The sequence below is a fragment of the Triturus cristatus genome, chromosome 4_2, assembly GCF_964204655.1.
Source record: "Triturus cristatus chromosome 4_2, aTriCri1.1, whole genome shotgun sequence".
NCBI classification, from domain to species: domain Eukaryota; kingdom Metazoa; phylum Chordata; class Amphibia; order Caudata; family Salamandridae; genus Triturus; species Triturus cristatus.
Genome location: NC_140586.1, coordinates 513,530,178 through 513,555,263, shown reverse-complemented (window position 1 = coordinate 513,555,263; position 25,086 = coordinate 513,530,178). Strand labels below are relative to the sequence as shown.

The 25,086-nt window shown below is 49.7% G+C and overlaps 1 protein-coding gene across 1 annotated transcript in view; it reads right to left on the bottom strand.

Moving 5' to 3' along the window:
- The window catches only part of LOC146834645 (calcium-activated chloride channel regulator 1-like), a 537,414-nt gene that overhangs the window by 24,123 nt on the left and 488,205 nt on the right, over nt 1-25,086 (bottom strand). The window lies entirely within an intron of this gene.

Genomic DNA, 25,086 nt, shown 5'->3' with positions numbered 1-25,086 from the left:
TTCCCTTTTATCTATGTTCATTATGGCTATAGTCTTCTGGATTTTTGCCATCTATTCTGAATACATTTTTCAGAGGAGATTATGTTCTCCTGTCTCTCTCTTATTTTTTTCCTTCATTTTATTACTTTTGCTCTTTTTCTTTCTTTTCTCTCTTCCCTCTTATAATTAATTATGGCGAGTTCTTTCTTTTCTAAAATGGTTCTTGTTTTTTCATACCTTTCTTTATTTGACCTGATTATTCTTGGTAAATCTGTTCAAGTTTATATTCCTTATTCCACTCCTCTCATCCTCTTCATCCCTGTACCTCAATTTTTTCTGTTTTCTGTGATGGTTCTATTTACTCTTGGACATGCATTGTCAGTTATCAAACCTATTTTGCTCGATGCAGCTCATGCATATATTCAGTTATTTATCTATGTAATGTTAAAAGTTTTACAATTGTGTTCTGGAAATATTTCTTGTCTTTCTCTCGATGAGTAACTTACGCATGGTGTCATGGAATGATAAAGGTATTCGTAATCTGGTGAAAAAACAAAGAGTTTTGTCTCACTTGTCCAGACTAAATTGTCAAATTGCTCTGTTAGAAGAAACACACCATAAGGAGCAAGACATAATTTCTCTTAGGAGACAATGGGTCGGGAATGTCTTTAGTTCTCCTGCTGTGCAAAACAAAAATGGCGTTCTTATATTGTTTCATAAATCATTAAATGTCCAACTGATAAATGAATACAAAGATGTCACTGGAAGATGGCTTCTCCTAGAAGTGCTCATAAATAGTACAAAATTTATGATATGTAATATATACGATCTGTTAGATCTGGGGGTCTCTAGTTGGCAGAGGTATTCACCTTAGACCAAATAGGGACCCTTGCTTCTAGTCAGGGTACAAGGACACACACGGTAGATAACCCCTGCTCACCCTCTAGGTAGCTTGGCTCGAGCAGGCAGGCTTATCCCCAAGGCAATGTGTAAGGTATTTGCACATAGACACCACAATGATCCCCCCTCCGCACACCACAAACTTAGACCACACAGGTGAGTTATATCAAAAATAATATATCTTTATCTAGTTTCCGCAGTTGAAATCAAGCATCACAGGTTTATACAAGATTCGCTTTCTTGGTTGGTCGGGATCGTAAGATGATAGTCTCTAGTCTCTTGAGTGATTCGATACTCACTGAGATGAATCAGTTTGTAGGCTCTTGATGTTTAGGCAGCTACGTTGCTCCGGCGGTGTCGCTGCACTCGTTGTACAAGCGCTCCTCGGGCTGTTCGGTGCAAGGATTCCACAACTCCCTCGACGAGCCCCCAGTGACGATGTCAACGTCACCGGAGTCAGCCACTCACAGCGCGGCTTCGTAGAGCAGGGAAGTACGACTCTCGATCTGCGTCAGGCCTCCGGGTCGCGGCAAGGCACGTGCCGATGAGCATGTCGATCTTCTTGATGCGGCAACCGGTGTCGGGCCCGGGTCAGTGCGGCACTCTCCAGCAAGACAGAGAGCAGCCAGCCCACTTCACAGGCAGATGTTGAGAAGCTTGGTAGAACAGTCCACGGTCCCTGCGGCACACAGCAGCGCAGGTGGGACACAGCAGAGTCGTGAGTTCTTGGCAACCTTTCTATCCCTGGGTTGCGTAACAGGAGGCCAGCTCTTCTCAGGCCCTTGGAGATTCAGTTGAAGACACAGCACACAGCAAAGTCTTGTTTGGTCAAGTGGATAGGGTCAGCACACAGCAAGACCCCTTCTCCTCCTCAGCTTCAGTTGTACAGCAGAACAGGTCAGCCTTTAGAGCACACAGCACGGCAATCTTCCTTTAGTTCTTCAGCGGTCCGTCTTTCAGCAGAGGTTCCTCTCGATGGTCGAATCTAAAAATCTGTTGTCAGGGGTCGTATACTTATACCCCTAAAAGTCTTTGAAGTCTTTGTGCAAGTGGGTCCTGAGCCCGGTCTGATCCAGTTCTGGGTGTTGCTGGAGCACTTTGTTTTCCTGGCCTCTACATTCTTTTCAGAGCGAGGGGCAGAGTCGTCAGCCGCCCAGCAGGAGGTGGAGCCAGTAGAGTGGCAGGCAGGCACAGCCCTATTCAATCCCAGGTGCTATCTCCTCCCTCCACTCTCCTTGCAATTGTCGCCATTCAGCAGAGGGCTGACTCAGCCAACCTCCCGGGGGATCCCCAGCCCCTGTCACTCTCAAACCAGACAGTCAATCCACAAGCACGCCCAGGCACACAGAAGGGTCAGACAAGAGAACAGCTACTCTCTAAAAAGTACTATTCTCCAACTCAGGATTTAAAAACAACCTCTCCTAAAAGATGTGTTATTAAATGCTGAGCTCAGGGATATCAAACACTCATGTCTTATCTTGTTCCTATGAGAAGATAGGCGGATAGCCATTGGCACCCGCCTCCCCCATGTTAGCCTATGGAACAAGATAACCTTGCAGTAGTGAACACACAAAAATGGCCGGTGTTCACTACCAGAACATGTTACCTGCACTAGTACATGCTCTACCTTCTACATACACTGCACCCTGCCCAGGGGGGTACCTTGGGCCTTCCATAGGGATGACTGACGTGTACGAAAAGGGAAGGGTTAGGCCCGGTCAGTGTGGACACTGGCCAGGAGAACATGGCAGTCCGGGGACTGCAGGCAGGCCTGCGGCGGCAGGCCTGAGACACTGTTTTAGAGCTACACAGGTGGGTGGCGCAACCAGCGCTGCAGACCCACTAGTAGCATCTGTCATCACCAGCCCTGGCACACACAGTGCACTTTACTAGGGACTTCATGGTGATACAGATATGCCAATACGGTATATCCAATCAATACGATATTTTACACAGGGAGCACTTACACTCTGGCACTGATTAGCAGTGGCAGAGTGTCCAAAGCATCTAAACCAGCAAAACGAAATCCATCACAGCATCAAAAATCCAGGTAGCAGAGGCAAAAGATAGGGGAAAAACCCACGCCAAGGATGTCAGGTCTAACACGTGTCCCCTCCAGCTGAAAGTGGGGAGAACTACCCACCCTCTTGGGAGTTCTCATCGCTAAGGCGGAAAAACCTGGACAGACCATCAGCATTGGCGTGCTCTGTACCGGGACGGTGTTCCACCGTAAAGTCCATTCCCTGTAGGGAGATGGACCAGCTCAACAGTTTTGGATTCTCACCCCTCATCTGCATTAACCATCTGAGGGGCCTGTGGTCGGTCTGAACACGGAAGTGAGTCCCAAACAGGTAGGGCCTCAGCTTCTTCAGGGCCCAGACCACAGCAAATGCTTCCCTTTCAATAGCGCTCCACCTCTGTTCCCTGGGAAGTAGCCTTCTACTAATGAAAGCTACGGGTTGGTCCCCGCCCTCGTCGTCCATCTGTGACAGTACTGCTCCCACGCCTTGCTCTGAAGCATCTGTCTGCACTACGAACTCACTCGAAAAGTCAGGCGCCTTAAGCACCGGTGCTGTGCACATTGCAGTTTTCAGGGCATCAAAAGCAGTTTGGCAGGCCTCGGTCCAATTCACTTTCCTGGGCTGATTTCTAGAGGTTAGTTCCGTCAAGGGGGCAACAATGGTGCCGTATCCCTTGATGAACCGTCTGTAATACCCAGTGAGTCCTAGAAAGGCTCTCACCTCTGTCTGCGTCTTGGGGGGTTCCCAAGCCAGGATGGTATCGATCTTCTCCTGTAGGGGCGCCACCTGGCCGCTCCCCACCTGGTGTCCCAAATACACCACTGATCCCTGCCCTATCTGGCACTTACTGGCCTCGATAGTGAGGCCTGCCTTCTGCAGCGCCCTCAACACTTCACAGAGGTGTTGCAAGTGTTCCTCCCAAGTGGAGCTGAACACAGCAATGTCATCCAGGTACGCGGCGCTGAATTGCTCCAGCCCGGTCAGTACCCGGTTGACCAGTCTCTGGAAGGTGGCAGGGGCATTTTTCAATCCAAAGGGCATGACGCGAAACTGGAAGTGCCCCTCTGGCGTTGAAAATGCCGACCTCTCCTTTGCCCCGTCAGTTAAGGCAATCTGCCAGTACCCCGAAGTCAAATCGAAGGTGCTGAGGTACCGGGCAGCTCCTAACCGATCCACGAGCTCATCAGCTCTGGGGATGGGGTGCGCGTCAGTCTTGGTGACCGCATTGAGCCCGCGGTAGTCCACGCAAAACCGAAGTTCTGACGGGCCACTGGGTGTAGCAGATTTCTTGGGAACAAGGACCACTGGGCTAGCCCAGGGACTGCTAGAGGGCTCAATTACCCCTAACGCCAACATCTTGGAAACTTCTTCCTTGATGCTGGCCCTGACCTTGTCAGCTACTCTGTAAAACTTCTGTTTCACAGGCAGGCTATCTCCAGTGTCCACATCATGGACGCACCAATTGGTGACACCTGGTGTCAGGGAGAACAGGGAGGCAAACTGACCCAACACCTGGCGACAGTCTCTCTGCTGCTCTGGGGTCAGGGTGGGCGAGAGGACCACACCATCCACTGACCCGTCTTGCTCCTTGGTTGCCAGGAGGTCAGGGAGAGGATCACTATCCTCTTCCCCACCATCATCTGTAGCCATGAGCATTGTCACTTCAGACCTCTCGAAGTGGGGTTTGAGGCGCTTCACATGCAAGACTCTAAGGGGCTGCCTAGGAGTCTTCATGTTGATCAGGTAGGTCACCTCACTCTTGCGCTCTACCACCTCATATGGCCCGGTCCACTTGTCACGGAGCGCACAAGGCTCCACCGGCGCCATTACCCACACTTTCTGCCCGGGATGAAATTCTACCAGAGTGGTATTCTGGTCGTACCATCTTTTCATCTCCTCCTGGCTGGCTTCTAGGTTCTCCTGAGCGAGCTTCCTGAAGCGCTGCGTTTGGTTGCGGATGGCCAGCACATAGCTGAACACATCCTGGGGGGTTTTCCCACGGGATTTCTCCCACCCCTCCTTCACCAGTGTGAGAGGTCCTCTAACAGGGTGGCCATACAGCAGTTCAAAGGGGCTGAACCCTAAGGACTTCTGAGGCACCTCCCTGTAGGCAAACAACAGGCATGGTAACAAGACGTCCCACTTCCGTCTCATGGGCTCCGCTAGGCCCATAATCATACCTTTCAGGGTGCGGTTGAACCTTTCAACCAACCCATTTCCTTGAGGGTGGTAAGGAGTGGTGAACTTATAAGTTACTCCACACTCCTCCCACAGAGACTTCATATACCTAGAGATGAAGTTGGTACCCCGGTCGGAGACCACCTCTCGGGGGAACCCCACACGGGAAAAGATCCCCATCAATGCACGGCCCACCACGGGTGCTGTGATTGTCCTGAGAGGGACTGCTTCCGGGTACCGAGTGGCGTGATCCACTAAGACCAGGATAAACCTGTTGCCTAAGGCGGTCTTGGGATCCAGGGGCCCTACGATATCAATGCCCACCCGCTCGAAAGGGGTGCTCACTACAGGAAACGGCTGGAGGGGCGCCACACACTTCCCTCCGCTCTTACCACTGGCTTGACAGGTTTGGCAAGACTTACAAAAGGTACCAACGTGCTTCTTCATCTGGGGCCAGTAGAAGTGGGTGACAAGCCTGTGATAGATCTTGTCTTGCCCCAGATGTCCTGCGAGAGGCACGTCGTGCGCCAGACCGAGTAAGAAGTTCCTGAAGCGCTCGGGTACCACCAGCACACGGGCTGCACCGGGCTCAGGGAACTTAGGCTCACTATACAGTAAGTCATCCTCCCAGTAAATCAAATGTTCCTTGGACCCTAGGCCTGCTGCCTGGTCTGCAGCCTGCTGCCGCACACCGACGAGGGAAGGGCACTCCTTCTGAGCCTGGCAGAATTCCTCCCTGGAGGGGCCACCCTCTTGCTGCCAATGGGTCAGCTCAGGCAACTCCCCCAGTTCGGCCACCTGCTCCCCTGTAGGTTCCAGGGCATCCCCCTCAGGTTCTGCTTCCTCCTGGACCGTGGGAACAGTGGGGGCCGGTTTCCCGCGCCCTCTGCCCCTTCCTCTCCTGGCAGGTTCCTGGGCCATTGTTCCAGGCTCCAGTTCTACTAATCCACCCTTACTGGCTGTCATGGCACGGGTGGATACACAGATCCACGCTGGCAGTCCTAACATCTCCAAGTGAGTTCTGTGCTCTACGTCCTTCCATGGAGAACTCTCCAGGTCGTTACCCAACAGACAATCTACCGGCAAGGCATCACTGACACAGACTTCCAAGGTACCAGAGACACCCCCCCATGTAAAGGGAACACGCGCCATCTTGCAGAGGCGAACTGAAGTGTCAGCTGCCACTACTGGGCGGAGCACATTGGGAATGACTTGCTCTTCAGACACCCACTGACACCTGACAGATGTCACACTAGCCCCGGTGTCTCTCAGAGCCTCTATCTCCCTCCCATTGATGGTCACCCTTTGCCCGTATTTCTTAGTGTTAGCGGGTATCAAGGTATCCTGGACCATCTCTTGGTCTCCTAACGAGACAAGGGTCATCATAGCTAATCCCTCTTCCCCACTGGAAATCAAATCCACTCCCAAAGCTACACTAGCTAACCCTGGGACTGGAGCAGCAGCTGGTGCTGGGGGTTTCTTGGGACATTTAGGGGCGATGTGCCCCACTTCACTACAAGCATAGCAAGTAGGCTGTGGTCTGTTGCCCTTAGGGGGCCAAGACCTCTTAGGCTTGGGGGCTTGGGACTCCTTCTCCTGGGAACTGTTTTGGGGCCCTTTAGAGAACTCCTTACTGTCACCCTTGTCCTCCCCACCTTTCTGCTGGGGACCCTGTCCACCCTTGGCTGGCATACTTACCACCCCTTTGTTGACCCTGGTGCTAGTCCAGCGGTCTGCCTCTTTAGCAAGCTCACTGGGATCAGTTAACTTGCTGTCTAAAAGATGCTGGCGCAGCTCTGGAACACATAGACTACTCAAGTGCTCCCAACTAATCAAGTGACACAACCCCACATAATCAGTAACTTTGCTGCCCTTTATCCAACCTTCCAGTGCACGCGTGTACATACTCACACACTCCACCCAAGTACTCGAATCAAGTTTCTTGAAGTTCCTAAACTTCTGGCGGTACTGTTCTGGTGTAAGCCCATACCTGAGGCATAAGGCCTCCTTCATAGTGGGGTAGGTTAAGGTCCCTGCTGCTTCTAAGGGTGCTAAGACATCCCTTCCAGAGGCCTCAAAATGCTTCCACAAACCTGCTCCCCAACTCTTCTCAGGCACTTCATTCATCTTCAAGGCAAGCTCATAGGATCTAAACCACGCATAGATATCCTCACCCCTCTGATAATTCTGCACCAAATCTTTCGGTATGTATACTTTACCCGCCTGTACTGGTTGTGCGCTGCCACCATTCGAACTGGACGCCACTTGTTTGGCTTTAATGTCCAGCTCCCTCATGCTCAACTCATGAGCCAACTGGAGTTTCTTCTCTTCCAAAGCGAGAGCATTCCTCCTCTCCTCCGCCTCTTTCTCACTGTCAAGGCGCAGTTTCCTTTCTTCCGCTTGAGCCTTGAGTTTAAAAAGTTCAATCTCATGGGCCCTAACCCTCTGGTTTTCCTCCAGCTCCTCTGGAGAGAGGCTCCTACTGGAATGGGCGCTGCCAGCCCTAGACGCTGGCCTATTCACTGGCAGATCATCGGATCCAAATCCGTGCTCCGGTGTGCCATCCCCTTCAGTAGTTTCCTCAGTTGCGCCATTCTTGGCCTCCCACCAGGCCCTTAGAGCTTTCTGTAGCTCCGTCTTGTTGGCGCTGCCCTACGCTGGGCATCCAAGCTGCTTGCAGAATTGCTTTAGTTGCTCCTTCCTATACTCGAGCAACTTTTTCACTTCGAATTGCAATTCTGACTCCTCACCTACTCCATTCAGAGACATGATGCTTCGTCGATCCTCCAAGAATAGTCTTCGCAAAAAAACTTCGTGCGATGCAACTGCTTACTAGATTAGTGATGTACGAAGAATCACTGCAGGTCAAGTGCAAATACTGGTTCTAATCCGCACCGCTGACCACCAATGTTAGATCTGGGGGTCTCTAGTTGGCAGAGGTATTCACCTTAGACCAAATAGGGACCCTTGCTTCTAGTCAGGGTACAAGGACACACACGGTAGATAACCCCTGCTCACCCTCTAGGTAGCTTGGCTCGAGCAGGCAGGCTTATCCCCAAGGCAATGTGTAAGGTATTTGCACGTAGACACCACAATGATCCCCCCTCCGCACACCACAAACTTAGACCACACAGGTGAGTTATATCAAAAATAATATATCTTTATCTAGTTTCCGCAGTTGAAATCAAGCATCACAGGTTTATACAAGATTCGCTTTCTTGGTTGGTCGGGATCGTAAGATGATAGTCTCTAGTCTCTTGAGTGATTCGATACTCACTGAGATGAATCAGTTTGTAGGCTCTTGATGTTTAGGCAGCTACGTTGCTCCGGCGGTGTCGCTGCACTCGTTGTACAAGCGCTCCTCGGGCTGTTCGGTGCAAGGATTCCACAACTCCCTCGACGAGCCCCCAGTGACGATGTCGACGTCACCGGAGTCAGCCACTCACAGCGCGGCTTCGTAGAGCAGGGAAGTACGACTCTCGATCTGCGTCAGGCCTCCGGGTCGCGGCAAGGCACGTGCCGATGAGCACGTCGATCTTCTTGATGCGGCAACCGGTGTCGGGCCCGGGTCAGTGCGGCACTCTCCAGCAAGACAGAGAGCAGCCAGCCCACTTCACAGGCAGATGTTGAGAAGCTTGGTAGAACAGTCCACGGTCCCTGCGGCACACAGCAGCGCAGGTGGGACACAGCAGAGTCGTGAGTTCTTGGCAACCTTTCTATCCCTGGGTTGCGTAACAGGAGGCCAGCTCTTCTCAGGCCCTTGGAGATTCAGTTGAAGACACAGCACACAGCAAAGTCTTGTTTGGTCAAGTGGATAGGGTCAGCACACAGCAAGACCCCTTCTCCTCCTCAGCTTCAGTTGTACAGCAGAACAGGTCAGCCTTTAGAGCACACAGCACGGCAATCTTCCTTTAGTCTTCAGCGGTCCGTCTTTCAGCAGAGGTTCCTCTTGATGGTCGAATCTAAAAATCTGTTGTCAGGGGTCGTATACTTATACCCCTAAAAGTCTTTGAAGTCTTTGTGCAAGTGGGTCCTGAGCCCGGTCTGATCCAGTTCTGGGTGTTGCTGGAGCACTTTGTTTTCCTGGCCTCTACATTCTTTTCAGAGCGAGGGGCAGAGTCGTCAGCCACCCAGCAGGAGGTGGAGCCAGTAGAGTGGCAGGCAGGCACAGCCCTATTCAATCCCAGGTGCTATCTCCTCCCTCCACTCTCCTTGCAATTGTCGCCATTCAGCAGAGGGCTGACTCAGCCAACCTCCCGGGGATCCCCAGCCCCTGTCACTCTCAAACCAGACAGTCAATCCACAAGCGCGCCCAGGCACACAGAAGGGTCAGACAAGAGAACAGCTACTCTCTAAAAAGTACTATTCTCCAACTCAGGATTTAAAAACAACCTCTCCTAAAAGATGTGTTATTAAATGCTGAGCTCAGGGATATCAAACACTCATGTCTTATCTTGTTCCTATGAGAAGATAGGCGGATAGCCATTGGCACCCGCCTCCCCCATGTTAGCCTATGGAACAAGATAACCTTGCAGTAGTGAACACACAAAAATGGCCGGTGTTCACTACCAGAACATGTTACCTGCACTAGTACATGCTCTACCTTCTACATACACTGCACCCTGCCCAGGGGGGTACCTTGGGCCTTCCATAGGGATGACTGACGTGTACGAAAAGGGAAGGGTTAGGCCCGGTCAGTGTGGACAGTGGCCAGGAGGACATGGCAGTCCGGGGACTGCAGGCAGGCCTGCGGCGGCAGGCCTGAGACACTGTTTTAGAGCTACACAGGTGGGTGGCGCAACCAGCGCTGCAGACCCACTAGTAGCATCTGTCATCACCAGCCCTGGCACACACAGTGCACTTTACTAGGGACTTCATGGTGATACAGATATGCCAATCAGGTATATCCAATCAATACGATATTTTACACAGGGAGCACTTACACTCTGGCACTGATTAGCAGTGGCAGAGTGTCCAAAGCATCTAAACCAGCAAAACGAAATCCATCACAGCATCAAAAATCCAGGTAGCAGAGGCAAAAGATAGGGGAAAAACCCATGCCAAGGATGTCAGGTCTAACACGATCCAAATGGAGTAGATCCAACTTTTTGTAAAGACATTTCTTCCTTATTGTCCTCCCATGCCTCAGAAAAGTTAATCGTTGGGGGCGATTGCAGTCAATTTATGGACCCATTTTTAGACCGTAAGTCACAAGCTAGATTAATTCCATCTCAAATGCATAAAACTTTCCATAAAACCATTTCTGACAGGGTCTGATTGAAGTCTGGAGAGTGCTCCACCCTGATGTTTTGGAATATACTTTCTTTTCACCTGTCCATAAATCCTACTCTAGAATAGATTATGTATTTTTCACACAACATATACGTAAATTTTTAACACATGCAGAAATAGGATCAATTCTCATTTCTGATCACGCGCATGTTATTATAGATTTTGAGTATCCTAATCCCATCTCCTCCACTCGCAGATGGAGATTCAATAATTCTCTCTTATTGGATCAACAGTTTACAGAACAATTTACAATCTTTACACAGGAATATTTCACAAACAACCTTCCTTCAGATACGCAGATGAATTTTGTTTGGGATGCGTTTAAAGCAACTGCAAAAGGTTTTATAATTGACTATGTAGACAAGAAAAAGAAAAAACTTCTTAAGGATTCTCAATAATTCCTAAATCAGATCAAATCCTTGGAACTTGAGTATTTTTCCTCCAATAATAGTGAAACACTATCTAAACTTATTAAGTCCAAATTGCAATATAACAAACAATCTTGGGACGATGCCTGTGGTACACTGCTTAGATTTAATGCAAAAACGTACGGCGGTCGTAATAGAGCGGGTAAATCTTTGGCAAATTATTTGAAAATTAAGAAACAGAAGTCAAGAATTGTTGGTATCACTGATTTTTCTGGAGTCCGACATATTAGTGATTAAAAAATCTTAGAATGCTTCACTGATTACCATGAAAGCCTGTACACCCCAGAGTCATCCCCCTTTGTTGAACAGTTAGACTCTTTCTTTCAGTCAATCCCCAAAGGTCCCACTAAAAATATAAATCTATCCTCCCTTGATAAACCTTTATCTGAACAAGGATTTTAACTGCTATAAATCAGCTTCCTAAAGATAAAACACCCGGTCCCGATGGCTTTACTGTACGCCTCTATCTACACTTCAGACACATTTAATTTCCAAGCTATTAATGCTTGTTAATCATTTCTTGAATACTAGTTGTGCACAGGGTTCTTTTGCTCAGGCCATGTTATGTTTAATACCTAAAGAAGACAAAGACCTATCTAGGTGTAGTAATTACAGACCTATCTTATTAATCAATACAGATTGCAAGATTTTTGCTAAATTATTGGCCCTTCGGATCAACTCTGTTAACCGTAGACTTAGTAGACATGCATCAGTCTGGTTTTTTAAAGGGTAGATCCATCTCAGATAATTCAAGAACTTTTCTAAATATTATACATTTAGGGGGCGATTCCGATGTCAGACGGACTCAGGTCCGTCCGACATTGGTCAGAAGCCATAACCGACTGATCTGCTGTCGTTGGTTACGGCCTAGCAAGTACGATGCGACTGAACAGGGTTTGGTCGCACTCGTATACTTCACAATGCAAGCATGCATTCCGAGCGGAATGCATGCTTGCATTGTGAAAAGCAGGGGTGCAGTTCATCCCTGCACCCTGTGGCCGGCACCCCAAGGTGCCTGCCGCCGGATTCAGGGATCCACAGAGGGGCACCATAGGTGCCCCCAGGCTGCCATTCGGCAGCTTCGCACCCATGGGGGCCCTACCTGGGGCCCCCAAAGACAGTTTCTGACTACCTTTTTGTGCCGGAAAGACCGTCACGAACGAAAAGGCAGTGAAAAACTGCCATCGTGCTACCTCGGTCGCAAAGAGGCGGCCGTGGGAGTACTGAGGGATGTCCGGACGGCGGACGGGTTCTCTGAGCCTGCCGTCCGCAATCCGGAAATCCGAGTCGGATTCCTTTCCGACTGAGCCCATCAGAATGGCTCGGTCGGAAAGTAAACCGGCCAACACGTTCCAATTCAGCCGGAAGGGCTCCGACCATCGGACCAAAATCGGAATCGGCCCCTTAGCTGCTAAACTTAATTCTCCATTAGCTGCCATAACAGTAGATGCTGAGAAGGCCTTTGATTGTGTAAACTGGGATTTTATGTTTTGTGCTTTAAAGTGGCATGGTTTAAGTCCCCATTTTATCCAATACATTAAATTACTATACTCAAATCCTTCTACATCTATTTGGGTCAATGGTAAGTATTATTATTCATTTTAGCATTAGAACCCTTTTAGAAACAATTCAACGATCCTCCATATCTTCTGGTTTTGAAATAAAAAATTTGAATATCAAATATACTCCGTATGCAGATTATATTTTACTATGTGTATCTAATCCTATTACCTCCTTGCCTGAATTCTTTTCAATATTATCTACTTACTCAGTTGTCTCTGGTTACAAATTGAATATCGATAAATCAGAAGTATTACCGCTAAACAAATACTGCCTCCCACATATGTTTCAAGATTCTGGTTTCAAATGGATTTTAAAAGGTATTAAATGCTTAGGAATTTTTTATACTAGTAATATTAAGGACACTATTAAAATTAACAAAAATGAAATTATGACTAAGGTTAATGCACCAATAGATGGTTGGTCTCCCCTTTTTATTTGTTGATGGGGCAGGTTAGCCACAACTAAAATGATGTTGCTACCTATTGTTCATTTTTATTTGTCGATGCTCTCTATTTCTCTCCCACTTAATTTTTTTAAAATCATAAATCGCTCTTCTATTAAATTCTTATGGAACAAACGCAAACCCCGTATTGTTTTAGCTCGACTTCAACAACCAAAGGACCTTGGTAGTGTTAAGTTTCCTAATATTAGAACATATCATTCTGCTTTTACATTAAAACATATTTGGGTTTCCCTTTCTGAAAACTATATGGAATCATCCACGGTATGGGGTCAATTAGAACATGTACAATTCTCACCTTTTACTTTCAAGGACATGATCCGTATCACTCAACCTCCAAGAGGTCTAATTTCCTCCATACTTACAAACCCCAATATGGTATAATACAAATATTAAATTAAACACTAGAATTCTTGGGTGGAAAGAATGGATAAATAATGGTATTATCATTATCGGTCAGCTTTTTCATATTAACACTTCGGGGTCGATTCCGATCCGGGTCGGACATCCCTCTGAGAGCTGTGTGTAGCCTTACTTTGCGACCGACACGTTCCGGGAGCCGGTCCGTCCGGGCAATGAAGTACGATGTGCATAACTCAAACAATTCCGTCCAACACATAGGCTGCGATTCCAGCAGTATTTCCCGTACGAGCAGTACCTCTATGACCGGATCATGGAAAAGACGCGGACGGCGCAGACGGTAAGTGAGACACCCACCTCATAAACAAACGATACGTACCTGCCAAATGTCACACACACCCAGGGGATCCATATCCCGTCCACTAGCAACAGGCTACCATAGGGGTCGCATCGCTATCACCACTACCACCCCCACTCATAGGGGACTTGCTGCCCATCACTACTGCCACCTCCACTCATAGGGGTATGTTGCCTATCACTACTGCCACCCCCACTCATAGGGGGTATGTTGCCCATCACTACTGTCACCCCCACTCATAGGGAACTTGTTGCCTATCACTACTGCCACCCCCACTCATAGGGGGTATGTTGCCTATCATTACTGCCACCCCCACTCATAGGGGACTTGTTGCCCATCACTACTACCACCCCCACTCATAGGGGGTATGTTGCCTATCACTACTGCCACCCCCACTCTTAGGGGACTTGTTGCCCATCACTACTGCCACCCCCACTCAAAGGGGGTATGTTGCCTATCAGTACTGCCACCCCCACTCATAGGGGACTTGATGCCTATCACTACTGCCACCCCCACTCATAGGGGACTTGTTGCCCATCACTACTGCCACCCCCACCCATAGGGGACTTGTTGCCTATCACTACTGCCACCCCCACTCATAGGGGACTTGTTGCCTATCACTACTGCCACCCCCCCTCATAGGGGACGTGTTGCCCATCACTACTGCCACCCCAACTCATAAGGGGTATGTTGCCCATCACTACTGCCACCCCCACTCATAGGGGGTATGTTGCCTATCACTACTGCCACTCCCACTCCTAGAGGACTTGTTGCCTATCACTACTGCCACCCCCACTCATAGGGGACTTGTTGCCCATCACTACTGGCACCCCCACTCATAGGGGACTTGCTTCCTATCACTACTGCCACCCCCACTCATAGGGGACTTGTTGCCCATCACTACTGCCACCCCCACTCATAGGGGACTTGTTGCCCATCACTACTGCCACCCCCACTCATAGGGGACTTGTTGCCCATCACTACTACCACCCCTACTCATAGGGGACTTGTTGCCTATCACTACTGCCACCCCCACTCATAGGGGACTTGTTGCCTATCACTACTGCCGCCCCCACTCATAGGGGGTATGTTGCCTATCACTACTGCCACCCCCACTCATAGGGGACTTGTTGCCTATCACTACTGCCACCCCCACTCATAGGGGACTTGTTGCCTATCACTACTGCCACCCCCACTCATAGGGAACCTGTTGCCCATCACTACTGCCACCCCCACTCATAGGGGACTTGTTGCCCATCACTACTGCCACCCCTACTCATAGGAGACTTGTTGCCTATCACTACTGCCACCCCCACTCATAGGAGGCTTGTTGCCTATCACTACTGCCACCCCCACTCATAGGGTGCTGCGTGACTATCAATATCAACACCCACACCCATAGGATGGGTGATGCGCCACACATCTATCATACACCAACATTAGGTATGTCAGCAAAGTACATCCCCCCTAACATCATGACAACAGTGTGTAGTCTGTGACAAATGCCCACAACAGTGAATATGACTTCGAACATACAATGTAACTCCCATCACATGTGTGACCAAAAACTGATTGTGGGCTACACAAGTCAAGCATCACAATAGCACTGTGTCAATGTGCACTAACCCCCCCTCACTGTGTGGAACAAAAGTTAAGTGTGGGGTTCCAAACTGCAGCAAATGTTGAGCATTGTGGTAATGGGGTCTAAACCCCCATCATTACAGTGACCAGAAGGTAAGTGTCATCATGGTAAAAGCTGCAAATGCTAAACAGCAGGTATGATTCCTGGTCCCAACACATGAAACACTTTTGTGGCACAGTAGTGGTTGTGTCCCATGCCCACAGAGACGTGGTGAGGCTAACAGTGCTGTTTAAATAAAACATACTCTCGGCCATGTGCAGACAAGCACCACCCATGGGGGCTGACAGTGCATACAGTGTACAATGACACAAAAGCAGAAGTGACCATCATAATGCATAAACACATCTCGAAAATAGACACACAAATCAATACATCCTGTGTAGACTGTAGGTGTCAGGTCACAAACTCCCATTCTATGGCAGCAATGGGACCTAACAACCAGGATGAATGTGCAGAATGATGAGATATGACTCACAGGGACAGCAGGAAAAATCACCCAAACAACATCCAGCCAATGGCCCACAACAGCAATACCAATGCACTGGTGCAGATGCACAAACACAAACAGGCAACCTCACACTGCATATCTGACACAACATGTGTGTGTGTGTGTCTCAGTATCCCCAGGCAACTACACAACACATGAGGTGGGCTGAACCACAATGACAGATGTGGACACAGTGCCATACAAAAGTAACCCATTAATTGGGCATCCCTTAGTGGGCAATCAGGCATTGTGAGATGAGAGGGATCCCAACAGACACATGTGACACAAGCTGGAATGAACAGCAACTAAAACAGCAAGAGACAGACCCACAACAGCAGTACCCCCAGGGACCATACATTGGGGTGACACAAGCCTGCATGATATGTCCACTGTGATGACAAAGGTAGATGTCGTTCAAACTGTGAAACTCAGACATGTGTCCTGTGCCACAAACGTATATCACACCTACACAAACACAAATCACTCAGCATGACCCGTCATCCAGGGACAAAAGGGAGGTAGGGGCCGAGCCATGCAAACTTTCACATCTGTCCACCCTCAACACCACACACCCTGAACTGCACCAATGTGCATCAGTGAAGCCCACATGGACTGGTGACATTGCACATGCACCCATGACAAACACAGTAATGTTGGGAGGATCTAAGGTGCACAGACTCATCACACAAGGACAGTCTACAACCCTGGTGAATGACAGACATACTGCACAGCATGCGGTACATGGCCATGACGTCAAAGCTCCCGTAACCTTCGGAATACCTGCCACAGTCCCAGGACAATGCAGAAGCCAAGGAGAACCACAAGGCACATATGCTGACACCTGCCAACTTTGCACCTCTGAACCTGACGAGTGGGAGCAGTCACACACACATACACATGTCTAAATCACTCAAAAATACCACCTAGGGACAACTACATGATATTGCGAACAAACAATTGCCATGGGGACCCCTGACTGTGTACCACATCATCACCACTCAGAACTGACAAATCCCAAAGATGACAGACCAATGAATAGTAGTGTGTCATGCACCCACATTTCTGGTAGCCCAGGACAAAGATGTGGGATGAACACAGGACAACTTAGCAAGCATCACCAACAGGAACTTATTAAGGGAGCACAGCCTGTGTAGAAAAAGGGAAGTGGACACACACACACACACACACATGCTCACACAACAAACACCATGGGCCCGTGCAATGTCACGGAACAACACATTTACTTGAGGGGACTCAACTCCAGTGGAAGCTCAGCTGTGCAAAACATAGTTCCAGCAGGTCTCAGTCATGTCAGCAGAACACTTGGTCAGTCAGCGATCAGTTACCACCCAATGTAGGCTCTAGTCACATCAGCCTGGGTACGGGAGTGTCCCTTAAGTCATCTGCACATACTCAATACATATGTCTAGCAAGTTGCACAGAGGACACAATTGCTCCTACACCAATGATGACCACACCTGCATGTCCAGTGGAGATTGGCCCACAGTCAGGGAAATAGACAAATTGGACAATGGGAAGCACATCATATGTGCATGGGTGCAAGCCACAGATGTGACCATGCAAATGAAATTTTACATCCATGTGCAAAAATTGTTAATCAAGACACACCCAGTTTGCTGCAAAGGATGACATGGATACTGACCAGAATAGGATACATATCTCATGGACCACATGGAGTACATCACATCAACACCTCAGTATTCAACATTGAAAAGTCAGCATTATAACAGCAAGGTCATGGTAAACATCATCAACTTAATGTACAGCTAAATCAATTTCACAAGGATAACAACAAATGCTTTATTCAGAAAATTTGAAAATCAAATGCAAAGTCCATGAAAAACAAAGGCCAATGGCCAGTCCATAGCTAAAGTCCAAATAGGGTGTGAGTGACAACTGTCATACGTTGCTTGCCAGCACTGCTAAGGACAGGGGACATCCACTCAGAGGGGCATACATGGGGGCAGGCCAGGCACCACAGGGACAGGATCAGGGCTCAGCAGAAGGAGGCAGTGAAGGGCTGGTGGGCGCAGGAGAGTCACTGGCAACTGCAGTGGAGGTGTTTGACATAGTGGGAGCAGTCACAACTGTGGGGCACAAGTCAGATGGGGTGGGTGCCGGCACAACTGCAGTGGGCAGGTCAGATGGAGTGGACTGGGTCCCCACTGCAGTGCCCAAGTCAGACGGGGTGGTCGTGGACTCCACTGCAGTGCCTAACTCCATGGGAGCGGAATGGGGTTCAGGTGAGGTCGGCAGTACAGAGGGGGGCCACGGTCCCCACACCAGTGGCACAAACAGGTTGACCGGGGGTGGGGGTGGAAGAGCAAGTGTTAGGGGGGAGGGCCTAAGCATTTTGGGGATGGTGTATCTGTGGGTGGGGGAACCTGGGGCAGGGTGTGGCGGGGGAACCTGTGGAGTGGTGGCCTGGGGGATGGAGGACGGAGACTGTGTCATGGAGCTGCGGGGCGGGGGTGGGGTCTTGCTCTTCCGGGTCTGGGGGGACTTGCGGGTGGGGGCCTCAGTCTGCCTGCGCCTGGGGAAGGGTGTGCGGGTGTGAGGGGCTCTCCCCTCTGTGTGTGGGGACTTCCTCTTCCCCTTGTCCGCTGGATCTGCTGGATCGGTGGGGAAGAGGCCAAGGTCACAGAGGAAGAGCTTCTTGGGAGATGGGGTTGCAGGTGAGGCAAGTGAAAGGGTCTTAGGGGAGAGGTATCGGAGGACTGCGGAGGGGTTGTGGATGCCTGCGTGTGTGTTTGTAAACCATCCCCTGTGAGTGTGGTACCAGTCCCCTGAGGTTGCTTGCGTGCACGTCTAGACATTGGTTTGGATGTTTGTGTGCTGCCCGTGTCTGTGGGTTTGGGTGAATGTGCTGGTGTGTGTGTGTGCTTGGGACAGGTAGGCTGCTAGGAACTGTGGATGGGGCAGAGGTAGGAGGGGTGAGGGATTGTTGGAGGAGGGACACTGCTGCCGTCAGGGAGGAGGTCATGGACTGATTGGTCCTCTGTAGGGCAGACATGCCCGATGACATGCCCTTCATGAACGACACCAATTGTGTCAACACACTGGTGTGTGCATGGAGGACACTCAGCATTGATTGATGTCTGCCCTACATGGATCTGTTGAAGCAAGTCCACATACTCCACACTCAGGGCAGCAGGGGACACAGGGGCAGGGGGTGCAGTGCCTGGCACAAAGGAGACATGCTCCCGAACATGGGAGCCTCCACAGACCTCTGGGATTGGAGCTGATGGGAGGGTGGTTATGGTGTTGGTGGTGATGGGGACAGCCTCACTAGCTGGGGTTTGGTGGATGCTGACACCCACCTCCACAAGGGAGTCATCCTCCGAGCTGCTGTGGTCCTCAGCTGGGGTGGATGGTGCTGAGGACTCCTCGGTGTGGCTCCACTCGCCCTCCGTGCCACTGGGTCCCTCCAACTCCTTGTTTGCTGTCCCAGTCTGACTCTGCGGCTCCTCCTGGTCCAGGGCACTGTCCCCTCCTGTGGCCATGGATGTATCTGGATAGAATTAGGAAAACCAGACCAACATTAGTCACCTGCACTGACCGCACACACCACAGTGAGTACAGCACATCACAGGGCAAACCTTGGCATCATCATCTGAACACTGCTCAAAGTGCTCACACTGTTTTGAATAAACCAATTGTCAGTCTGACCATCAACCATGGCACTCATATCCCTCTTGGACTTGCACCCATATGTCTCTTGCATGTTGGATGCTAATACCCCAATGTGCAGCCATGCACCACCTACACAGTTGTTGGACATGCAAGTAAACATGTAGAAGTTTGTCACTATACACACATCACATCTCTTGCCACTGACTCAGTACAGGTTTCAGGAAGAAGGGATGGCCAGAGTCTCATTTCACATGCTTGTGATGCATACCAGCACCACACACAATGATGTTCTCATGTCCTGATAGTCAATGCCACAATGGGGTGCATGGAGCACATTTGACTCCACTGCAGGATCCCTCATAGCAAGGTCAATGCCATGGCACAGGCATGCCTGGAAAGTCAGTCATCACTGTCTCCTGTCACAGGGGCAGGGCATCCAGACAACAACAGTCTTCACTGTGTCACAATCATAGGGCATGGGTAAAGCAAACTCTGCAGCTGACAAGTGCACTTGTCCATCCCCTGCAAACAACATATTCCAGACTCTGATGACCCCACATCATACAAATCAGACATATGAGTGACTGTGAACACAACTCCCTGAACATGAGCACCTCATAGTCTGCTGTGAATGAAACACAGCTGCCTGAACTTCACAGTTGCATACACCATTGTGCACTGTCAAGTGATCACACACCTCTATGTCACACAGGTCGCGTTTCCTATAGTCACATCTCAGTTGTCCTGCTGACCCTCAAACTCATGAACACCCCAGTTGTCCTGAAAAGGAAGCCACACCACAATGACACAGAGGCAGACACCTGAGGGCACATGTCACTAAGCACAATCTGTAAGTTGATACACGGGAGTAGGAGTACAGAGCGCTTTCATGCCCTGGAGTAGGCATGACTGCCCAGGTCTACATGAAACAGTGTATAGCCCTGGACAGTAGGCAGGTGGCTAAGCAAGTGTGACACACTTGATATACATACTCCTGAGGCCCCAAAATTGGAGTCACCTGCTGCATGGGTGTGTTTGAAATACCCCAGGCACATGTGGTGAGTCAGACCAGCAATTGGAACACATATCAAAGGCACACACAGATCACATGTCAGATCTCAGGCATTGTGTAAACAATTGCACCACCCATGAAGCACACAACAGAGTCCCGGCAACAGATGCTGTCCGGAACCTTAAGCACAGCTGACTGCAGGGACACAGTGCCCAAGTAAAACAAGTCACAGACTGTAGGGGCCACACCTGTGGATCAGATGAGGAGGGTGCATTACACAATTGAGGGACATGAGTCCTGGACTACAAGACCGACGTAATGTGGAAGTGTAACCAGGCCAAAAGACTGCAAATAGCATGTCAGACATAGTTCACACATTAGGCATAGACTTACCCCCTCATTGCTGCTGTCTGGCCTTCAGCTGCTCATCCAGGTCCGGGAATACCACCGCTAGAATCCTGACCATGTGGGGGGTGAGGGTCCAGTGTCCGTCCCTCCTGCGAGGAGGCGACAGCTTCAGCTGGACCCTTGTGAACCTCCGGGTCCAGCCCCGAAGGTCCTGCCACCTCTTCTGGCAGTTGCGGATCCGGCGCTTTTAGACCCCCACTGATCTCACTGCCCAGGCGATGGTCAGCCAGATCTCGTGCTTCTGGTGGGCATCAACCTGTGAGGTTGACAAAGTGAAAATGCCATTACCACACATGCCACATATTTGTGCAACACACAGTTGGATATACATGTAGTCATCACAAAGGTAAATGAGGTACACAGGTAGTGCACCCATGGAAATGGACAATTGTCTGGCATGTCTAACATGGTAACGTTGCCTGGGAAGTTAAAGCTTGCACAAATGCACTTTTGCTGCCGAGCACCTGTTTATCACATGTACCTACACACTTTGGGGGTTGAAAGTACTCAGTGAGTACGCTTGCCACTGGTGTACACACTGCTAGTACTGCTAGTCATAAAATATGCACAATTAGGAAGGCAGTGAACTGCACACTCACCTGCTCCCCTGGTTTCCCATACAGCTTGCAGTACTGTGGAAGGAGCCCGTCCAGCAGGGACTGGTACTCCTCCTCTGTGAAGGCTGGGGCTCTCTCCAGAGTACATGCGATAGCAGTAGCCAGAGGATGCAGAGACAGCAGCAGTGGTAGCAGAGATGTGGTCCGGTAGCATGTAGTGCAGGCAAGTGAGCTCTCTGGGGGCCAGCCAGCCTTATATCTGTGCTGCAGAGGCAGAATCTGTGCCATGTGTCCTAAGTGATAGGTCCAACACGGTTGCATCCTATGAATCTGGCCAATCCATGGAATAGTACGACTCGTACACGTCTTCCGCATCGTTCACAATTTCACCTTCATGACACCCTGGGAATTGCAACATTGCTGTAGGCAGCCAACTGAATTTCCAGCGCACGACTCGTACAAGGTTTGAATCCGCATCCGTCTCCATGACAGTCCATAGCCAAGGAGTGCGCACGGCTCGGTCAACTAACTGTATGACATGTAGTTTGAAAATCCACACGCACCCGTCTCCATACGATTCAATGGGCTATGCGTGTGCACGGCTCGGTCCATGCATGCACGATGCGTATGCATAATAGTCACCCGCGTCGGTTAACATTGCAGTCACTAGCCAAGGCGTGCGCACAGCTCGGTCCATGCCTGCCTGACGTGTATGCATTAAAGTCACCCGCGTCGATTAACATTGCAGTCACTGGCCAAGGCGTGCGCACGGCTCGGTCCATTCCTGTACAACTTGTATGCATAATAGTCACCCACGTCGGTTAACATTGCAGTCACTGGTCAAAGCGTGCACATGGCTCGGTCCATGTCTGCACGACGCGTATGCATAATAGTCATTATCATCATCATCATCTTTATTCGATCATAATAGAAATGGCCATGAAAGCACGCATAATAAATACATCAATAAAAATATTGTTACAAAAATATTATCAATAAAATTCCAACATTTTTCTTCATGATCCTTGAATAAGATGAGAATGCATTAAAAAAGACATAATAAAGGGGGCAATTAATTTCTCAGATATTAGTTCATTAAAATTTACAATCAGCTTAATGGGCTAAATATCAACCCCTTCCTTTTCTTCATATAGGCCCATAAAAATGTTGCTACAGAGTAGCAGACCAGGGGGTCGGGTAGTGTTTTTAAAAGGAATAATGCTACCCGTCACTGCTTGTGTCCCATTTTCTTTAGAATTGGCTTCAGTAGGCCTTCCTTTCGCTCTCATAGAGCCCACAAAATAACACTATGTGCAGTTCGGTTTGGGGTGATAAATTATCACACGGGCACATGATTAAATTGGAGTGATTATGGGTTTTTCTGGATAACCAAGCATTAAGCATAATAGTCACCTGCATCGGTTAACATTGCCGTCACTGGCCAAGGCTTGCGCACGGCTCGTTCCATGCCTGCATGACACGTATGCATAATAGTCACCCGCGTCGGTTAACATTGCAGTCGCTGGCCAAGTCGTGCGCACGGCTCGGTCCACAACTGTGCGATGCGTGTCTGTAGAAATCACCCGCGTCGGTTGACATTGGTGTGACTTGTTAACGGATTCCACACACAATTACATGCCAGGGACTCAGGTGCACACCTACCACACCACAGCATGTGCCACACTGTATCCCATGACATGTAAGGCTGCCTTACCTGTGTGTGTAGGGGGGGCAACATTTGGTTTGTTGTGTGGCACATTGGTGCAGCCACTCCCAGTCTGTGCACGGGTTCATGGGGACAGAATCCTTTGTGTGTTGTGCACATTACCACTGTGATGTGCAACTGTACAGTTATGGGCATGAGTCATGGACACAGTTGCAGGTTGGATATGTTTATGACATGTCACATACACCCTGAGTCCTGGGTGGGATGGTATGTACGTCACAGCGAGACCCAAAGCCACAATTCTGATGTACACCCACAGTCTGTGTGCATGTTGTGTCTCAGATGTGTCTGATCCCATGTGCCCAATGGGAGACAGTCTCCATATCCATGTGGTTTGTGCATCAACATTAATGTTGTGTGTGTGTCTCAGAGACGTCCATGTATGGCCTGCAGAGACAACAGGGGCCACTACCTGTGGGACTCATGGTTATTTTGTGGCGTGTACATGATACGCCATGTCATGCCAGTGTCCATGTGGCAATACAGGGACCCTGGGTATCTGCCTGTTAAAGAGCTGTGATGCCTGGGAGACATCAGTCCTCACTTGTCACTGTGGTGTGTGTTTGTAACGTGACAGCAGTACATAGGTACTGTGACACAGCCTAATGATTTTCCATTGCACTACTTGAACTTATGTATACATGTGGACTTGAGATGTGAGATGATGTGCATGTAGGTGACATATGTGTCCATACCCAACAGCACACACCTCAGTAAATTGTGTATTGTCATGATGTATCATGTGATATTTTGCTTGGTCATAGCCACATGGGTGGATGAATCGACAATCTTCCTTTGTTCATCTCTGTAATGCAGGGCAACAGTTGTACATAGACCGTTCCCAGACCTTGAAAGCATGCTGGAACGCGACTGCATCCGACGGTACCACATCACCCGGGCACTGATTGAGAAGTTGGCGGAGCAGTTGGCGCCACATCTGCTACCTGGCCGGACATACCCTACAGCACTGACCCCAGAGGTGAAGGTGATGGCAGCCCTGCACTTCTTTGCTACCAGTACCTTCCAGTAAACTGTGGCTACTGCTGGTGGTATGTCGCAAACTATCTTCAGTCGTGTGCTTCGCGATGTCTTGGAGGGGATGATGCATTTCCTTGACCTGTACATCAAGTTTCCTAGCCCAGGTCAACTCACTGACATAAAGGCTGCTTTTTTACACTGGGGAGGATGCCTAACGTCATCGGATCTCTTGATGGTACACATGTGGCCCTGGTACCACCACGGCCACATGAGCAGACATACCGGAACAGGAAACATTTCCACTCCATCAATGCTCTGGTGGTCTGTCTAGCGGACACGTGTATCACACACGTGTGTGCACGATTCCCTGGTTCTGCGCACGATGCCTACATCATGAGGAGTAGTCGCATTGCAATGATGATGTCACAGATGCCAAACCAACATGCCTGGCTTGTCGGTGTGTACTGACTGTTTACCATTGTGTGTGTTTGCCAATGTTGTATTCCACCCTCTTTCAAAACTCAGCTAATTGTTCAATTGTTTGTATGTAGGTGACTCCGGATACCCCAACATGCCATGGTTGCTGACACCCTTCAGGAACCCTGTGACACCAGCCGAGATGCGCTACAATGAGGCACATGGTCGGACCAGGAGGGTGATCGAGTGGACATATGGTCTCCTGAAAAGCCGCTTCCGCTGCCTGGACAAGACCGAAGGGGCCCTCCCAAATGACCCTGCAAAGGTGTGCAAAATGTCAGTATGTCCCTATGCACCGCAGTAAGTTCATCCCACTTGGACTCCATGCGAGCATGATGGGCAGCCTGCTCCTGTTGAATGTCCTTGAGGATCCCCACTACCTGGCTGAATCCTCCGGTGCTATCCTGGTACGCATCTATGATGCGTGCCAGTTGGGGATCATCATGCAGTCCAGACCCCTCTGCAAGCCATGACCTCTGCCTACCACCCCTCCCACCACCCCTAGCCACATGGGCAGGACCTGCCGTGGCACGCACAGGTGACCCTTAGGTGTTGTTACTGGTAGTGTTGTCTGTAGCTTCCTGAGTGGCCTGTGTCCCTGTGCTG